This window comes from Columba livia, chromosome W (assembly GCF_036013475.1).
Source record: "Columba livia isolate bColLiv1 breed racing homer chromosome W, bColLiv1.pat.W.v2, whole genome shotgun sequence".
In the NCBI taxonomy this organism is placed as follows: domain Eukaryota; kingdom Metazoa; phylum Chordata; class Aves; order Columbiformes; family Columbidae; genus Columba; species Columba livia.
The window spans coordinates 3,034,279-3,051,726 of NC_088641.1; the positions used below are offsets into that span (position 1 = coordinate 3,034,279).

Genomic DNA, 17,448 nt, shown 5'->3' on the forward strand with positions numbered 1-17,448 from the left:
GTCCAGGATTTACGAGCAATAAACCAGATCACTAAGGATATACATCTGGTAGTTGCAAATCCATATACCTTGTTAACATCTGTGAAAGAGGAATATAAATGGTTTACAGTACTTGATTTAAAAGATGCCTTCTTCTGCATACCCCTTGACCAGGAAAGTAAAAAGCTATTTGCTTTCGAATGGGAAAATCCACACAACGGAAGAAAGACCCAATTAACCTGGACGCGGCTTCCACAAGGATTTAAGAATAGTCCGACTATCTTTGGGAATCAACTAGCCAAAGAGCTCGAGGAGTGGACTACAAGAAGCCATATTGGCATATCGGAATTCCCCGACAATGGTATTAGAACATATTGCAGCAACAGATTGCTGCTGAGACCCAAGAACTCTGCATCTAGGTAACAATTGAAATATTGAATCAATTAGGAATGAATGGATATAAAATGTCAAAAAATAAAGCTCAGATTGCATCCATGACTGCGATCTATCTAGGATGCGAGCTTTCTCAAGGACAGTGAAGACTAGGTATAAACTGTGTGCATGCTATCTGTGCTATCTCAGAACCACGAAACTTACATGATTTAAGATCTTTTCTAGGAATGACAGGATGGTGCAGGCTCTGGATCATGGACTATGGACTTATTGCCAAACCTTTATATGAGGCGCAGTAGAAGAAGACCTTAGTGTGGGGAAAGCCGCAACAAGAAGCTTTCCAAAAATTGAAACAAGCTTTAATAAAAGCACCTGCTTTGGGCCTACCTGATTTAAGTAAAGACTTTCAGTTATTCGTACATGAACGACAGAGACTTGCCTTAGGAGTATTAACCCAACGGCTGGGATCCTGGAAAAGGCCCGTAGGCCATTTCTCTAAACAACTTGATCCGGTAAGTGCTGGATGGCCAGCGTGCTTGCGGGCGGTGGCTGCTACTGTGATATTAATCCAGGAAGTTCGAAAATTGACCATGGGGAAAAAGATTGAAGTATTTGTATCCCACATGGTGACTACGGTATTGGAACAAAAGGGGGGCCATTGGCTTTCCCCAAGCAGAATGATGAAATATCAAGCAATCCTGACAGAACAAGATTATGTTATTTTAAAACAACTAACCTAATGAATCCAGCTGTGTTTTTAAATGCAGAAACTGAAGAAGAGGATTTGGAAGACGAGAGATTGGCAAATTTAGTAAAAGCCAGCAAGGATAATTCCGGGTGGTATGTAACCGCCAATGGACAAGTTGTGGTGCCAAATACGACTATGAGAGGAATACTTCAGGTGGAACACCAGAAGTGTCATTGGGGTGCAGAAGCATTGGTAACATATCTGAGAAAATGGATTATCTCAGTCCAGATGTTAACAATGGCAAAGTCTATCACAGCTAAGTGTGAAATTGGCTTGAAAAATAATCCTTTAGTAAAAAGAAAGATAGATATGGGGAAAATTAAGACAGGAGTACAACCAGGAGATTATTGGCAAATAGATTAGGTGGAACTCCCCAGAACTCGAGGATTCAGATATCTATTAGTTGGGGTAGATACCTTTTCAGGATGGCCGGAAGCCTTCCCTTGTTGCACCAACCAGGCACAAGAAACTGTAAAATGGTTACTAAGGGAAATAATTCCTAGATTTGGGGTACCACTGGGAATATCATCTGATAGGGGACCACACTTTGTTGCTCAAGTGGTAACACAGTTTGGGAATTAAATGGGAATTACATACCCCATGGAGACCCCAGTCTAGTGGACAGGTAGAGAGAAAGGAGAAGAGGAAAAAAAAAAAAATTAAAAAAAAATCAAACCCTAAAAAGGCAACTTAGCAAGATTTGTCAGGAACAAAAAATTCAGTAACGCTGAAGCTGTTGCGTATTAGGATTAAACCTAGGAGCGGAATGTTAGTAAGCCCATACGAAATTTTGTATGGCAAACCATATGAAGCACCTGATCCAAATCCAAGTGTGTATGTAAAGGGTAATCAGAATTTATACAATTACGTGTTTTGTTTGCCAACAGCGGGACAGCAGCGGGTGAACCCCAGCCCGGCCCACTCCACCGCCGGAGGGAACAGTGCAGCGCTGCGTGGGGACCAGCCCTGCCCGGCCATGATGCTGCCCGCAGCCGGTCCCAGCCCCGGGCAAACCTGCGGGGCCATGCTGGTCGCCGCCGTTTACTGCAGTCCGTCTGCGTGGCCGTCACCTTCCTCTACCTCACCAACGAGCTCAAACAGCTCCGGGACATGTACTCCAAGAGCAGCATCGCTTGTCTCACTAGGGAGGAAATGGGAAATTTCATCCAAAACTTGGATCTAATTGAAAGCGAAGACAGAGCGGCTGACCCCTGCTGGCAAGTAAAGTGGCACCTGGGAGAGGTAATTAAAAGGATGTTGAGAAGCTACGAGGAAAACATATCTGCAGTCAATGCTGACAGAGTGCTAACGCTGTCACAGACCGATGGGCAGCAGCCGCGTGGTCCCATCAACAGGACTGCGGCACATCTGACGGGCGACAGCAACAGGAAGAATTCCCTGTCCCCACGCATAGATTCCTCACCCAGGAGAGGGAATGGCAAAAAAAATAAACAACTGGGAATCGTCAAGAAAAGGCCACTCTTTCCTTTACAATGTGGAACAGAGAAATGGCGAGTTAGTGATACCCCAGACAGGCTTTTATTACATCTACTCACAAATTTAATTTCATTTCCGTGAAAACGAGAACGAGGATTCAGATTTGTTAGCACAAGTCAGGAACCCCAAACAGCTCGTTCAATATGTTTGCAAACTGACTAATTACCCAGAGCCCATTTTGCTCATGAAAAGTGCAAGAACAAGCTGCTGGTCTAAAAAGGCAGAATATGGACTTTACTCCATCTACCAAGGCAGCGTGATTCAGCTGAAAAGAGAGGACAGGATTTTCATCTCCATCAGTAATGGTGACATAGTTGACATGGACAAAGAAGCAAGTTTTTTTGGAGCCTTTATGATTGCTTAAAAGATTAAAATCGTGCTCCAAAGAAGCCATGATCAGGGTCAGTTGTTGAAAGAGCTGATTAAAATGGAGTGAAAATGCATTGTCTAGGAATAGAAAAGCATTTTCAAAGGGGGGAAATGTTATAGTTGTAACTAAGTTTTGTAAACTGTATCCAAGATTCTTACCTTATCTTGAGGCTTTGCAGGTTGTATACAAAAAGAAAACTGAAAGTTACTCCTCAGTTAGTCCTTATCTTATCTTGAAAGGATAGGATGTGCTGAGAATGCACATCTAAGAAATCCAAGAATTTTACATGATTTCACAATGAACATAGGAGTAGCGCGCATGCGCGGTGGCAAAAGGTGAAAAGTACACGGGCGAAGAAGACTCCTTACTTCATCCTGAAGACCCCCTGAACGACCACCAGAGGACACTGCGCATGCTTAGAGTAGTTCCAAGGTGTTGCAACTGATATTGTGAAATAGTTGTGTAATCTGATGAATATGCAATACATACGTTGTAACCCTAATGAATATGTATGTAACCAAATTGTATAAATGTAGTGGAGTTCGAATCAGTGGTCGAAGCCAGCTTTGGGTGCGAACCCCTGGTTTCCCAGCGCTGAAATAAAAGCACCGCATATAACTATGTCCATGACTATGTGTCTCGTTTCCTAACACCCCTAAGTTAGTTTAGATGGACAACAGGGTCCAAAACAAACTTTTATTCGGTAAAGAAAGTACAGCAGATTAACTGGTGGAAGACGGGATTTTAGCTATTCAATAGTGACTTAAATACAGGTTTGAGTATCAGTTGAGGTAATTATTAAAGGTGCAGTGTTATAAATAAGAGCCAATAAATCGATTTTGAGCCAATCAATCGATTTTATTGAGCAAGCGGTAATTAGGCAAAACAGTGCTGGGTGACAGGGGGAAGCTCATTTCCGCCAACCGGCACACACACTCAACTTTTCGTATGTGCTTATATATGTTATACGCTTGTTCACGCGCTGGGTGTTGCTGGGTGTTTCTGCCTCTGGAGTTCTGTTATCTGTTGCACCATCCGGGAGTTCTGTTATCTGTTGCACCATCCGGGCGCGGGCCTGGCCCGGGCCCCGCTGCCCCATCCAGGCGATCCAGGCGTTGGCTTAACTACTACTACAAGGTTCTACAAAACATAATCAAACTTGCACAAGCGCAGTTACTGCTTACAACAATATGCATAATATAATTGAATCCTACTCGTTTTGTTCAACATTAACAATTTTGACCATCACTTATTACATGCAGCAAATAATAACAATGGAGATCCACGGTGTGCATACACGTGGCTCACCAAAAACAATGCCAGAGTTGTCCCTGACTCCGGGAAAAGTATACACTTGCCTGAATCTGGCAAGGAATTATTAAAGAAAATACACGTGCTTATATTTAAGCATGGAATATGCACCCGAGATCCTGCGAGGAATTACTAAAGAAAATGTTATCACTCACCCATGTGGCTTGGTGAGGGAATCCCGGTCCCGGGAGATTACCTTAGGCAGCCATCCTGCCTAAGGGAGAGGGCTCTCGGCCGCAGACTTCGGCCCGTGCTCCAAGAGGTCCGCACAACTGGCGGCTGGACTCGTCAGGAGTCCCGTTTATATAGCTTTGTCAGATCTGACTGTAGGCATTCCAGAAGCTTCTCTGCACCCCCACTCTCGCTGTGGGGTGTCCTGAAGCTTCTAAGCACCCCCACTCTGGCTGTGGGCGCCCAGCGGCTCCTTGGCGGCTCTATGCCCCTACCCCTTCTCTCTCTTAACGACCCTTATCAACGGGTTCTGGGGTCAAAACAAAAGAAGTTGTTAACCCCATTGCGGGGGGGGGGGGGGGGGGTGTGGGAGGGGTGTGGGGGGGGGAGATGTGTCTGCACCTTCCATATAGAAGGAAGGGAGGGGGAGAGAGGGGGGTTGTGCATCTGCAACAACCTGTTAGAGTGGCTGCATGTCAAGCGTGGACACTCAGGTGTCCACTCGACCACGGGCACCTGCACTGTGAGTCCGTCTCTGTCTCTCTGTCCCAGCTCCAGCTGAAGCGACAGCTAGTGGCAGCTCCTCAGAGTCATCACCAGGACATCACCAGGACAAATGCACATTGCTACCCACCAAATACCTTCCACCTGTAGCTTGCTCTATCTTGTTGTCCCTCTGTGTGCAGTGGGTATTGATCAGCCCGCAGGATCTATCTCTTTATTCCTCTATCTATTCCTCCTGCAGCATCTCTCTGCTCCAAGTATCTCTCAATCTGCTCCTCTGCTGTGCCTGTCTATACCTCCAGTATCCATCTGTGCTGCCTCCACTGCAGCTGTCAATAGTCATTTGTCTGGGGGATTTCTCTTTCTCTCCAGCTAGGAGCATCACTAGACCCTGGTGGTACAAAAATGCCAAGTGGGAGGGTGCTTGCTGACCCCAAGAGAGCCTGAGCACAGACCCACTTCATGACACGTGTGCAGAGCCTCAGAGCTGCTGCTGTCATTGTGGAGATTTTAGGGAGGAACTGAGTCATGCTGGTCCAGCTGGGTCAGGTCCCTTGGTGGTCACGCCCAGGGTGATGGGACATGCTGCACCCAATGCAGGCCTCAGTGCTGCCACTAGCCAGCCAGGCCAAGTCCCCTATCCCTGGGTGCTACGTTGACCCTAGCACCCCAACCCCTCTGCCCTGGAGGAGGGGAGCTTCCCTGAATGCCTGGGTTCCTGCTGGGCCATGGAGAAGTCCTGTCACCATCACCATATCTGACTCATCACACTCAGCCCAGCCTTCAGCTCTGGCTCCCTCCTCACCCCAGTGTGCGGGGTGTACAGCCCAGTACAGAGGGTGCCAGCACGCTGGATTCCAATGCACTCACACCAGGAAGGGAGGCTGGAGCCCTGTGTGATAAGGACCTGTGGAATGAATCTCAAAGGGCAGCTGGCCCTGTGGATCCCCCTGAAATGGGTCTGAGTCATATCTTCCCAGAGGCAACTCAGAAAGTTCATTGGCCAGTCACTGACAAACTGATGCTTGGGGGACAGGAAAGCACGGGAAGGTCCCTACCCTTGCTGTGGCAGGATGGGATGGGTCAGAGTGAGCTACAGCTGTCCAGCCCCAAAATGGAATGGCTGACAGCTGCTTTATCTCCTGTGCAAAGAAAAGCAGTGCCCAGGGGCCCTGTGGAGTCGGGAGCTGCTATATTCTCTGTGAGAACTGGTGCAGGTAGGTTGTAAGAACAACCAGAGGCCACGAATGCAATTGCAAAGAGCAAATTTCTTTTAGTTACCTCACTACCAGGGGATCTCCGAAACAGCACCTAAGCTCCTGGGCAGAGGTGACACAAGCGGAGACTCAGGCGCTGCAGAATTCAGCCCTGGCTGAAGATCAACAAGCCCGCTAATTTCGGCCTGTATATAACGATTCATGCAGGCGCAGTTTATCACACTGCTTTGATCTTTGCCTGCAGGAATCTCAAGGACGTAGGATAAGGTGCTTTTACATCTCTTTTCACAGGCCTGTTATCTAAACACAGAGCATCTACTTGTTATTTATGTGTTTTTCTACACCCCAGCTGCAGTCACTTGAGTGTATTTGCAGTTCTCCTCCTCGCCATTCTTCCTTTATTCCCATACACTCTCCCAGGGAAGGGGCTCATTTTTCCAGGAGAGCTGTTCTGTTCCATGGCCTTCCCTGGCACCGAGGTCCAAAAAAAAAACCAACAGATCATCCTGAGTAGCATCAAATGGCACATACAAAACAACCAAGCGATCAGGCCCACTCAACATGGCTTTATGAAAGGCAGATCCTGCTTGACTAACCTGATCTCCTTCCATGACAAGGTGACCCACTTAGTGGATGAGGGAAAGGCTATGGGTCTTGTGTACTTAGACTTCAGTAAAGTCTTTGACACTGTTTCCCACAGCATTCTCCTGGAGAAGCTGGCAGCTCATGGCCTGGATGGGTGTACTCTTTGCTGGATAAAGAGCTGGCTGGAAAGCAGCACTGCAGAGAAGGACCTGGGAATTCTGGTTGACAACAGGTTAACCATGAGTCAGAAATGTGCCTTTGTGGCCAAGAAGGCCATTGGTGTTCTAGGGTTCATTAGGAAAAGTGTGACCAGCAGGTCTAGGGAGGTTATGTTCCCCCTCTACTCTGCCCTGGTGAGGCCACATCTGGAGTACGGTGTCCGGTTCTGGGCTCCCCAGTTTAAGAAGGACAAGGTATTACCGGAGGGAATCCAGCAGAGAGCAACGAAGATGATTAGGGGCCTAGGGTCTGGAGCATCTTTCCTATGAAGAGAGACTGAGAGAGCTGGGTCTGTTCAGTCTGGAGAAGGCTGAAAGGGGATCTTATCAATGCTTATAAATATCTCAAGGGTCGGTGTCAAGAGGATGGGACCAAACTCTTTTCAGTGATGCCCAACAAAAGGATGTGGGGCAATGGGCACAGACTGAAGCATTGGAGGCTCTATCTGAATATGAGGAGAAACTTTTTTACTTTGAGGGTGACAGAGCACTAGAACAGGCTGCCCAGAGAGGTTGTGGAGTCTCCTTCTCTGGAGACATTCAAAACCTGCCTGAACTCATTCCTGTGCAATTTACTCTAGGTGGACCTGCTTTAGCAGGTGGGTTGGACTAGATGATCTTGAGAGGTCCCTTCCAACCCAAATCATTCTGTGAGAATCACCTTGACCCACCCCACCTTCCCAGGTACCTCTGTCCAACAGGCATGAGGCTCTGGATGTGGAATGCAGCGACTTGAGGAATAAGGGGAAATGGCAGCAAGTTCCTGCCTGGCGCAGAAGGAGGAGGGTTTCTACTGTGACCACCCCACCCTCCCAGGTTCCCTTGCAAAACAGGTATGAGGCCTTGCAAGTGGGACCAAACAACAACATTGAGGAAAGCGGTTCCACTAAGTTGGAGGTGCTGCAGAGGATAAGTCACCCTACACCCTCCATCAAAACAACTCCCACAAAGAAAAAAAGGTGGGTTGTGGTTGTAGGAGACTACCTTCTAAAGGGAACAGAAGGCCCTATATGCAGGCCAGACCCACTTCTTAGGAAAGTCTGCTGCCTCCCTGGGGCCAGGGTTGAAGATGTAAAAAGGAAACTTCCTGCCCTGGTTAGGACCTCAGACTACTATCCCCTGGAAATTTTTTCACATAGGCAGAGATGAAACTGAAGAGGGAAAACTTAAGGCAAACAAGAGGGACTTCAGGGCTTTGGGATGACACCTGGCTTGCTAGCAGCAAATAGGATGCACCTATCTCAAAGGGGGAAAAGGATCTTTGGGCAGGAGTTAGCAGAGCTCATTAAAAGGGCTTTAAACTAGATTTGAAGGAAGGGGAGGGGGAGAGGTGTAATAAATTTTGACTTAGTCTTGTAAGTAACAAAAGTTTTATGTTTAATCAAGCAATAAGCAAAGACAGCGCTGGGTGCGGCCTAGAGACCTCAGTCTCCCTTGCGGCACGCGCACACAGCTAATTCAGTTCTCTGGGTTTTATAGTCCATCTCTGGTCCACAGCTTCCGGGTGTAACTTTTCACTCATGTTGAAGGCTCGTATTGTGGTGCAACTCACAGTGTGTCTTGCATCATGTGAGGTTGACTGCTGCGTAGCCAGTTTCGATCGCCTTACTTTGCTTACTTATGAGGTAAATGCATCAAGCAGAACAAAGCAAGTAAGAACTCAAACAAACATCTCCTTGTTAGGTAAATACATCAAGCAGGACAAAGCAAGTAAGCATACAAACACTTCTCAGACCTCAAACAAACATCTCCAGGAGCTTTAATGAACAAACATTTCTCGGAACTGCTTGTTACAATTTTCCCCTTTTCTATTTTTTACTTATTTTGTTTGTTAAAGCGTTGCAACTCTTGACCACTTAATACTAATAATTCGGTGTCATTTTGATCATGCAATTTCTCATATTTTGCCTCAATCAACATCAAGTGAGCGGCTTCTAGTCTGCCTTTCACGATCGCTATTACTTTATTTAAGATACAAGGTCCGAATGTTAACACTAGGATTAAAAGAATCAGTGGTCCTGCTATAGTGGATAGGAGGGTTGTAAGCCAGGGTGATTGTCTGAACCAGTTCTCATACCAGCTCTGCCGAGATTCATATTCTTTTTTTCATTTTTCTATATTTTCTCGTAGTTTATTAATTGTGTCTCTTACTAGTCCTGTGTGATCGGCATATACACAACACTCTTCACTTAAAGCCGCACATAATTCTCCCTCTTTAAGAAATAATAGGTCTAAACCTCTTTGGTTCTGTAAGACTACTTCAGACAGAGATCTTACCGATTTTTCTAATGCGCTTATAGATTGCTCTATCCTTAACAGGTCTTCATCAACAGCCACTCTTAGCGCTGCAAATTGGTGGTTCTGATTCACTATTGAGGCGATACCTGTTCCTGCACCCGCCGCACTGAGGGCTATTAGGGTGCCTACAGTTATAGCAGTAATTGGTTCTCTTTTGGCCAAGTGGTGTGTTGCCATGATTTCCTCATATCCTTTTGGGTGATAAGTAATTTTAGGAATTACTACCACCTGGACGCAAAACTCGCTTAATCGTTTTATGTAATCCGTGGAGACACAAGGTGTGAGCCCAAAGTGAATTTTCATTAACATTATAGCCTTGTGTGGCTCCAAAGCTATCTGTTTTAGTCTTATTATTATTATTATCCAATTCTTCGGTTATTATTATATTGGGACCTATTGGCTGAGCTTTCTCCACGGGTGCAGGCTCCTTCTGTATCTTTATGAGCCCTCCCCGATCCTTTCCTGGTTCCCGATATTTGATCCCCCAAACCGCATGGCTCTATCAAAGATAATTACAAGGATTTACGTCAAATCTTGGAGATCCTACAGTAGTATTCTCTGTGATTACCTGGCTTTTCTTCTACTTGGATCAGGGTCCATTTACATGGTCGATGTGCCGTCTCTCCATTATTTGTCATCAACAATAATATTAGTACAGTATACCAGGTGGGGGGGTTGCATTTGCCCAGGTTCGGCGTGCTTTGATTTTGCAATTTGTTGTGCTGCCTAGCACTGTGGTAGCTCTGCCAATACTGCTGCATCATTCCATTCGGATTTTTACCCCCACTTTGTGTTATTCCTCTGCCTCACCCGTCGACTCGGTTGCTTTGAGCCACGGGGTAAACCATCTTCTCAGCAGCAAGAATATTCTTCAGGAGGCCCCGAGTGTTTCCGGCGACTGCACCGTTGCTTGTAAGCTTCCCAGTTGCAGCTTTTTACCAAGGGGGAATGGCACGTTATTTCTTTACAGTGGTTCAGCAACACACTTGTAATTTCAGGGGAGTCGGCTCATTAGGGTGGGAACAAACTCGTTCCAGTATTTGTTCCCCCAACTAGGGCCTTTGACCTCAATTTCTCCTCGTAAGGCTTTAAGTTCTAATGCCAATTCAGTAATTTCTCGTTCAATCGAATAACACTGATCACAAGTCCCTCAAAGGGGAATACCATCTAGGCAATGCAACCACCAGTTTTTCCCGGCACACTGTGCATTTAAAACATATAAAAGGATAACAATTACAACTTATATTAATACATCTAACTCTATGATTTTTACAAATGGGACAACTTTATAGTTTTGTTGTTTTTTTTTTTTTTTTTTGTACTTGCACGGTATGATTCAACAAGCCCAAGTCCATTTATTGTTTCCGTAGTTTAACTTTCAGAGGGTCGTCTGTGGGCTCTGCAGTCCAGGCGTTAGTCTTGACTGGACCTTTAACTCGGCTGGCGTGTGTCCACCCCTTTTCGGCAGTTCGGATGGCTGTTTCTGTAGTGAGTAAAACAACAAAAGGTCCCTCTCATCGAGGGGTTAATGATGTTTCTTTCCATGTTTTTATGAGTACCTTATCTCCAGGTTCTAGGGTATGTATTTTTATGTCCAGAGGTGGACGCTGTACCACCAACCCTTTTTCCCAAAGGTATTTTCTTCGCTTTAATAACTGTATTAGATAACTCCTTATTTGGAAATCCTTTATTTCTGGGTGGTCCTGTGGTATTTCTAAATCATAAGGCATACTATATAACATCTCGAAAGGTGAGATCCCGAGGTCTGTTCTCGGCTGCGTTCGTCTGTTTAATAGTGCTAAGTGCAAGCACTTTACCCATGACATTTTGGTTTCTATCATTAGTTTTGTGAGTTGTTTCTTTATCTCTCCATTCATTTGTTCTACTCTTCCTGAACTTTGTGGATGCCATGGAGTATGATACCACCAATTGGTACCTAGTGCTTGGAAGGTCTCTGTAATAATCTTTGATGAAAAATGTGGGCCCCAGTTGGAATCGATAGCTTCAGTTATTCCATATCGGGGAATTATTTCTTCTAACAATATTTTTGCTACCGTACGAGCAGTGGCCCTAGTTGTTGGAAATGCCTCCACAAAGTGCGGGAGATGGTCTACAAGCACCAATAAATAGCGGTATCGCCCGACCTTTGGTAACTCTGTAAAATCAATCTGTATTCTTGAGAATGGCCGGTATGTGAGTTCCCTTCTGCCGGGAACTCGTTTCCTTATTTGTTGTTTATTTTTGCTCTTCAATTGTTTGCAAACAATCATGTGTTAATTGTTTGCTAGATTCCCCATATAAGAACTGTGCAGGGTTCTGCAAGGAAGTAATTTCTAGGGTTAATTTAGGGGATTCAATCAAAATACTTTCGTATTTTAACAACCTAGAATCTGTTATCCATTTATCAGATTTTTGTTGCAAAACCCCTCGTATATTATGTGGTGTCAAAACATACAATTCTCCTCCAAATGCTATTTTCTGTGCTTCTTCTACTAGTAATGCAGCTGATACTATTGCTTGTAGGCATGTTGGCCAACCCCTGCTAACGGGGTCTAGCAATTTAGATAAATAAACTACCGCTTTTTTTTATGTCCAGCCCATTCTTGTGCCAAGACCCCGTATGCAGTCCCTGCATCTATATTAGTGAACAAATAAAATGGTTTCCGTATCATCTGGCAAGCTCAACACAGGGGCACTTATCAGCTCTTTCTTTATGCAATCAAATTGTTCCTCATCTTGTTCCGTCCATTGTACCAATTTTTCCTGTGTTAATTTTTCATACAAAAATTTTACCTTCTTTGTATAATTTTCGATCCATTGTCTACAGTATCCAGTTAGTCCTAATTTTTCTGTTATCTGTCATTTAGACTTTGGGGCTGGCAATGACAAGATCCCACTTACTCTTTCTGGGTCCAAATATTTGTTCCCCCTGCTTAAATAGTGTCCTAGATATTTCACTTCTTGCTCAACAAACTGGAGTTTGGTCTTTGACACTTTGAGCCCCTGTAGACTAAAGAAATTTAATAATTTAATACTTTCTTGTCTAACCACTTCTTCGTCTTGCCCTGCTAACAAGAGATCATCTACATATTGCACTAGTACCACTTCTGGACTGCGCTCATATCCCTGCAGAATTTGTTCTAAAGCTTGCCCAACCAAGTTAGGTGACTCCGTAAACCCCTGGGGAAGCACAGTCCATCGCAAAGGCAAAATAGTCTCGGCTCTCTTCATCAAGCGGGCAAGCCCAAAAGGCATCCTTTAAATCTATAACACTATACCATTGATCATTCGGACCTAATTGACTCAGAAGGGTATACGGGTTGGCCACTACAGGGAAACGACTCACGGTTCTTTTATTCACCTCCCTCAGGTCATGTACTAGTCTCCATTTTAAAGAGAGACATGCAGGGCTCGAGTAGGCCTTTTTCTAGTAATCTTTCTATTTCTGGTTTTAATCCCCTTCGGCCCTCTTTGGATACTGGATATTGTTTTACACGAATGGGTATTTCTGGACTAGAAATTTTAACTTTAAAGGGTGTTATGTCCAGCTTCCCTACTGAGTCTTCTGAATACCATACTTCAGGATTAATTTTATTTTCATCTTCCACCCTGAGAGGACATAATCTTATCCGAATTTCTTTCCCCGTTACTTCTAAATTAACACCCAATTCAATTATTAAATCCCGCCCCAAGAGATTATATTCAGCTTCTGGAACTAAAAGCAAATTTCCCACTCCTATTTTGGAGTTGGTTTCGATAATTACCCCCTTTACAACGGGAACACGAAATGGCTCCCCTTTTGCCCCAATTACTTGCATGGTGTCTGAGGATATTTTGCATCCCCTGGGCAAGGCTTGTATGGTAGATCGCTCTGCCCCGGAATCGACAAGAAATTCAATTTCTTGCTGCTGGGGGCCCACTTTCAATTTTATCAAGGGCTCTGTTCCTTTTTGGGTCCCCAGCAAAAAGAGCCCCTGACACCCCTATTCCGCTTTAAACATTCTCTCATCCGCCATTTTCTTCCTACAGTTCCGCTTAATGTGCCCTTTCTTTCCACAGTAAAAACATTCTTTTAGCTCACCCCGTTCTATTGTAGTCTCGCTATTAAGGGGTCTTGTCTTAGGACTAGGCCCCTTGTACTCTGCCCTTTGATCCTTGGATTTCTGAGCTGTACCTTCTCTGACTGATGCAACGATCATTCGTACAGTCCTCCGCTCTTTTTCATCCTCTCTCCTGACATACACTTTCTGAGCTTCCCTTAGTAGTTCATCTAATCCACGATTTTGCCAGTCCTCAAGTTTTTCCAGTTTCTTCCGAATATCTATCCAAGATTTTGCTACAAATTGCGTCTTTAGCAACGCTTCCCCTACAGGGGTGCTGGGATCTAATCCCGAGTATAACTGTAAATTCTTTCTAAGCCGTTCTAGCCATTCTGTGGGCATTTCATCTTTTTTTTTCTGGTGTTCACTAAACACCCTTCCAATGTTCTGCCCCCTCGGCACAGATTCTCTAATACCGTGGACTAATATAGTCCGCAGATTGTGGGTCTGCAGCAGGTCTGTGGAATCCTTGACAGAAAATATGGGAGTAGAGATCAGCCTTGAGATATTAAGATTTACCCTTGAGAAGGATGGGAGTAAAGGAGTATCCAGAGAGAGGAGAGATGTACCCGTGAGAAAGAAGGGGATAGAAGAATAACATGGATGATAGAAAAATTAACCAATGAGATGTTAGTGCTGTAACTTGTAACCAATAGTGAAAAGACACATGAACTGGTAGAATTGTATAAAAATGCACTTGTAGCAATAAATGGCGTCCATTACTTTCATCTTGAAAGAACTTGGTCCATGTCGTTTGTCCGTCTCAACCGTGACATATGGTGACCCCGACGTGATCCTGCCTGAAGAGGATCTCGCATGACAAGGTAACAGCGTGAAGCTGTGAACAGCCGAAGAAGAGCTGTGGAGACGGAGCCCGGTACAGCCGATAAGAGCAGCCGAGGAGAGCTGCCGAAGATCCGGATCGATTGAAAAGACACCTCGCTAAGGAGTAGGTGAGCTACCGGGAACAGGGGGGGTGAAACTTATCTAAAGAAGAGGGTACTATATTATCCACATGGAAGCTGCTTCTGAAGAAGCAGGGTGTTAGCCTTCCGGAACTGATTTTAAGAAAAATGTTATTATGGGGCAAAGCACAAGGTTTAGAGGTTAATCCTGTGACAGCATTTAGTGTGTCACAATGGATGGACTTGGGAGATAAACTGTTTGACAGTGCTACCCAAGGGTCCAAGGAAGCAACTGAACTGTTAACGACGTGGCGCTTGTTATTAAATACTCTGAAAGAGTTAAAACAGCAACAGGCAGAGGCGGCGGAGGGGGATGGTCTTCCTGGCTCTCCTGGGCCAGATTCGGAGGAAAAAGCAAGATTAAGTACTACTCCAACCCCCCCTGTTACTAAGGATTTGTCAAAACCGCCCAAGTCCATATTATCTGACACGGATAAGGATCCGCGGCACTTAATTGGAAAGTTAAAAGGGACAAAGGAGGAGCGTACGTATGTGTGGCCCCGAGATCAGTTAAAAGCTATGAAAGACTCACATGAAAAAACAGCGTTATGGTCTCGGGAGGGGCCCTCAGAGCACCAGTCGGAGCACCGGTTGGAGCGGTGCGTTCGGCCGACTGCTCCACTGTCATCAATCACGGCTCAAACCTCTCCTCTACCATCATCAACCGCGGTTCTGCCGTCTGCGTCACCGCCATTAATCACAGTTCAACCCTCTGCCCCGCTGCTATCAGTCGCGGAAGAAAAAAATGGATATTTTTTTTCCTATCCCCCCTTGCCTGGAGATTTAGGTGGGGAGGACCCCCCCGTGGTGAGCCAGACCGAGCCAAATAACATAATTCCTATGGATTTGAGCCCCCCCAACCTGCCCCCGTCTCCCTCCCACACTGCTGAAAAGCGAATTCCTGAGGGTGGGGGTAGAGTTTCAGAGCGTAAACCGAACTTAACAAAAAGCTGGGATTTACCCCCAGTTTCGATTACAGTTAAACCACTGGACCCCGTGCGTTTCTGGAAGAGACACTAACTGACACACCACAACTACAGGCACGATAACTTTCTGAAATCCTGAGGCAGTCAACAGACCTGGCATATCAAGCTATGAGAGAGGTGCCTGAAACCAACATTGCAGCCAAATCATTTGCAACTATTAATCAGGGTCCCAGTGAGAATTACATGCAATTTATTGACCATCTTCAAGAGGCCATCAATAAGCAGGTTGAAAACTTAGAAGCTAATGAAGCATTGGTGTTGAAATTAGCAGTAGAGAATGCTGATGTTTGCTATCAACATGTTATCTGCAAGTTTTACAGTACATATTATGTGTTTCTGTGTATTGCCTCTCTGAAAATCAAGCAGCTTGTTAGGAATGTGAGTTAATTGTTTTACTAGTTGTTTTTCAGTGCGCCGTAGAACTCTCTCCCCATTTTTCCCAGTCGTGCTACAAGCAGCCTGTGTTTTCTACCCCTCCCTCCCCCTTCTCAAGGTTTTTACTTGCAAGATGGGGTCAGGAATAATTGTTTTCAGTTGTGTTCCTGAAAAATCAGTATTGGGAGGTGTTTTAAAACTTAGGAAAGCACTCGGAATTATGAGGAAGGAAGATCTTGTTAAATATTGAAATCAGTGTTCGCTGCTGTTTACGTTAAATGATTGGGAAAAGTGTTCGGAGAATAGAATTTTGTTGCAATTAATGTTGTTTTTAAGGTGAGAAGAGCAGGACAAAATAAATCTCTACAAGAGATCATTAGATTATTACAGACTGTTTTACAGCTGGAACGGTTTGAACGTCAACAAGCTGAGAGAGAGTTAACTGATAACACACAGGTCACAGTAAACTTGCTGAAGTCTGCAGGATGCTTTCCTCATTAACCTGTTTTCTTTGTGGGTATCGGTTTAAGCATGTTGCAATTTTGGTAGGTCTTTGTTATATGGTACGATAAGTTCACAGTCTGTTAAATCATGAGAATTCATTGACTCAAAATGTGCGTTTTGTGATAATTCAGAAGATCATAAGTAATTTAGTTCTTTACTGCATGAATGTGATCGTAAAATTTTGTGTGTAGTAGCTGTTATTTTTTTTCTTTTCTCTAGCATGCTACTTTTATTCCAGCATTCAGACTTGCGCAACTCTGTGACAGGCTGTGTCTCATCTCGGTGTGGTGGATTTGGCTTTTCCATATGCACACCATGTAAAGAATCCTGGTTTTGGAGTAACAGCTGTAGCGCACCAGATGAGACGCTAAAAAAAAAAAAAACAAACCAAACCAAAACAAAAAAGGCCTTGCCCAGTCCAGCTCGCTGCGGGGGCCGATGGGGCTCCAGCGCGCACTGACCTATTTTGTCAGGGAGACCCAGAGGTACCTCCACCTAGCTGAGCAGTAAGCGGTTCAAAGGTGCAATGCAAAAATTGAGATATTGTCTTAAATTGGTGTAAGTGTGATCCATCTGCTTATTTGAACTTGGTATATGGTTTTCACATCTGAGCTCAGTATTTTAGTTTGCATATTCATATTTGGTACCAAAAGAATCTTGTTTGGGGAGATAATTACAAAATGGGAACCGTTTCCACTGCTAAAATTCCACCTTGCCTCCCCTTAGGATGCATCCTTACACATTAGAATGATTGCTTGTATTGTTAGAAGAGCATTTAAATTGTTAAAATGCTATGATAGCTGTGAATTTGGAAGAGGTTGTATTTAAAAATTGCTAGAATAATAACTGATTTGGATCTAGGAAAATAGACTAATGGATTTATGTTTATTATACTGGTTTATACTGGTTTTTGACATCTCTAAATTGTAAAAGGTAAATGGAGCTAAGGAATGTAACTATTTCTGAGCTACTTGAAATTGCATACAAAGTGTAGTTGGAATGAAATGGGGAAACAAAAGAGCAAAATATCCCAGGCCTATGTGCAGCTCATTGTAACTGAGAAGTTTCCCAGAGCCTCCTACTTCGTACCAGCCATTATGCCAGCAGCGTGACCTTGGTTATATCTAAAACTGCAGCAGGAAGAGAAAGAAAAAACAACTGGAAAAACCTGGCTGCCCGCTTTTAAAGCAGAGAAAGGGGGGCTTTACTCCCCCCGCTCTGTCCTTT

At 44.6% G+C, this 17,448-nt stretch overlaps 1 pseudogene; it reads left to right on the forward strand.

Annotated features, from left to right (window-relative positions):
* Positions 1 to 2,096: 2,096 nt before the first annotated feature.
* Positions 2,097 to 3,004, forward strand: LOC135576998 (tumor necrosis factor ligand superfamily member 10-like; annotated as a pseudogene).
* Positions 3,005 to 17,448: the final 14,444 nt, after the last annotated feature.